Here is a 3,014-nt window from a genome sequence, read left to right as displayed (position 1 = left end):
TAAGTAGCTTCTGTACTTCAAAAGAAACAGTGACCAGAAACACAGACTCTGCCATGAGGTCAAGATACTTGCAGAAGCCTACCAGGTTCTGTGAGAGTGAGAACTGAACAATAAGAGTTGTTATCTTATCAACAATATCCAGTCTCTGGACCTTGGCCATTGATGGAATTACATGGCTCCAGGGGCAGTTCGTGGTTGTAACACTTAGCTACTAGAAGATGGGTGATCTGGATGGAGGGGGCCCAGTCTTGATCTGAGCAGTCTTGGACATGTAATCCCCCGGTCCCGCAAACCTGGGTTCTGTTGGAGTACACAGAGCTTAGGTTTATCAAATTGTACCCATCACAGTGCTCCCCAGTCATTCCTATAACTTTGTCTGTTTCTATGCTCTCTTCCCCAACCAATTTGTAAGGTCTCATCCCTCTTAGACACTGAAGCTGTACTGTAAGTTAATATTGCCTTCCTCCTCTCATTATGTCTTTTGAGCAGTTTACCTTAATGCAAGGTCCTTTTGTATAGATACAATAAGACAATTAATTAATATGCTTTGTAACTTAGGAATTGATTGGCTTTGAATATTATTCACTCCTGGGCATCTGCTTCTCAAATTAAGCCTTAGTTGCCCTCACTTCCTAGCACCCCAAGGGCAGGGTCCCGATGTGGGACTGGATGGACCCAGGGCAAGCCGGTAAGTTATGTGCCACCCTGTCATCGCGATGGGCCAGGCCAAGGTGCCACAATTCTTAACTATAAGTTAAGAGGTTGATCATAGGCAAATGATATCATGATCCAAAAGTAACGATGAGACTAGGGCCCTGCTGCTAGGAATAGGAAAGATATCTTGCCTGAGCACTGCAGTCTGAGATCGAGATGGCCCTAGGAGAGCAATTCTACAAGCTCAAAGTATTTCTTACTGTGTCCATACAAAATGATTAATATTATATATGCTTATATGTTGGTTGGACAAGGAGAGGAGAAACACCTCCTAGAAGCTGTTTTCCTGTGTGTCCTGACTAGCTTGGATGAGACTGCTTTCTCCCCTTCAAACTGCCTTCAGTAAATGATTTCAGTATATTGAGACAGTTTTCCTTTTCTCTCAGAAACCTAGCTGGTCTTAGATCTGCAGATCTCAGGTGCTAGCCAGGACTGATCTTTGGGATGTAGATTCCCAGCTTTAGCCAGGCTGGTCTTTGGGATGCAAATCAAGGTGCTTGCAACTTGTGAAAGTGCTTGTGGAATGTTTCCGTTTGGCTTTGTATCTTCTTTCTGGAGGCCAGTATTACTGGCCTGCTGATTTAAGGAATCAATGTGGATGTAAAGAAACAATGTATGGTTTGCTGCCTCAAGGTTCTTTCTGTAATTCCTTTTGTTGACATCACTGTAATGTGCCTTTTAGAGGTTCTATGATCTATATAAGGGGATCTTCCGGGATCTCAGTACGCTCACGTGCTTGAGGATTCCTGAGGCCTCCATGACATAAATCTCTTCCATGTAATAACCTGCTGCTCCACAACCAACCAGCCTGACCCTCGTTTCCTTCCATCTCCTGACCATCGCCATTGACCTCCGTGGAGTAGGGAAACGGCCTGACCGCCAGCCTTTTATTTTTTGTGTGTTTACACAGGTTCTGCTTCCAGTTCCTTCATGCATGAGGCTCCTTCAAGCTTGGGGAGAGTGGTCTTAAGCGTACCTATGGCTGGTTGCAGAGGTCTTCAGCTGCCGGGGCTCTACTCAGGGCAGTGAGGGAAACTCACCCCTCCCCCTCAAAGGGGCCCCGGTGAGGAAAGCCAGCTGCCGGGTCAGTAGACTGTCGTTTTAGACATTCGATATGCCAGACACAGTAACAACAAAGTCTCCAATGGAGACGTTACTGGGCCCGCTCGAGCAAATCGACGATCAACGGGAGGGCCTTTACTTACTTACGTTTTAGACATATTTGGAATTAATTTTAGATCGAAAAGTACTTATGTGCTTAGTAATAAATTACTATACACTTGTTCAATCACCTCAGAGACCCCACTCTGCACAGAGAACTAGATTTTTAAATACAGGTCTGTTTTGCCTTTGTGTCATGACCGAGAATCACTCTCAGTAGATATGAAACTCACTATACACAAAGATGCACACAGGCTACTTTGAGTCATCTGTGTTGTTAATGTTTGTTGGCCATTAAACTTCACTGAGACCCTTTTTTCTGTCCTTTACAGGAGCCTCATGAGTCTCACCTTCCATTCAAGTTGTACTTGTAATAAGATGGAATGAAATCATCAATATTCTCCTCACCTCTTCCTTCAGGAGAAAAATCCTACTTACATTCAAGGTGGTCAAATTGCAGACAACAACATCCACCTTTTCATGGAGATGTACACGGGACTGAGGTGAGAACAGCAAAAGGCTGTAGTTTAATGTTCTTAATGAAGGTTTCAGGGAAGGGCATTAAACGAGACTCATATACCATCTTCCAAAAGAATTATTTTGTAAAACTGATGTCTTGGGTATGGTAAAAGATAATGTGGTAAAAACCATATTTTTCTTGCTGGGACATTAAAGTTCTAAATCTATCTATTCAAGCTGCTTTGAAATACATTCCTTGATTTGGAATCACTGTCTGCCATAGGAGTGGGTAAGGACAGCACTCAAAGTAATCAGAAGAGAAAAATATGGAAAAATTAACTCCTACTATGTTTGGTAACGTATATACTAAAATTGAAATGATACAGAGATTAGCATGGTCCTTGCACAGAGATGCCATGCAAACTTGTAAAGTGTTCCATATTTTTGTTGCAAGAAGAATTAACAGGGCGACTTTAAGCTAAGACAATCCCCAAAAGTACAAAAATTCTACATAAAGATAGCACAAATCCCCATCACAACAATCTCCTCAATGTCAGTGGACTAAATGTGCCAATTCAGAGGCACAGAATGGGAAGATGAATTAGAAAACTGAACCCAACATTCTGCTGCCTGAAGAAACACCTCTGAACAATCAAAGTAACCATGGGCTCAAAGTCAAA

At 42.7% G+C, this 3,014-nt stretch overlaps 1 pseudogene; it reads left to right on the top strand.

Annotated features, from left to right (window-relative positions):
* Positions 1-2,681: 2,681 nt before the first annotated feature.
* Positions 2,682-2,780, top strand: LOC130025936 (uncharacterized; annotated as a pseudogene).
* Positions 2,781-3,014: the final 234 nt, after the last annotated feature.

The sequence above is a fragment of the Sorex fumeus genome, unplaced genomic scaffold (assembly GCF_029834395.1).
Source record: "Sorex fumeus unplaced genomic scaffold, SorFum_2.1 ptg000032l, whole genome shotgun sequence".
Lineage (NCBI taxonomy): Eukaryota > Metazoa > Chordata > Mammalia > Eulipotyphla > Soricidae > Sorex > Sorex fumeus.
Note: the sequence above shows the minus strand (reverse complement) of the source record. Positions and strands in the feature narration are given on the sequence as shown.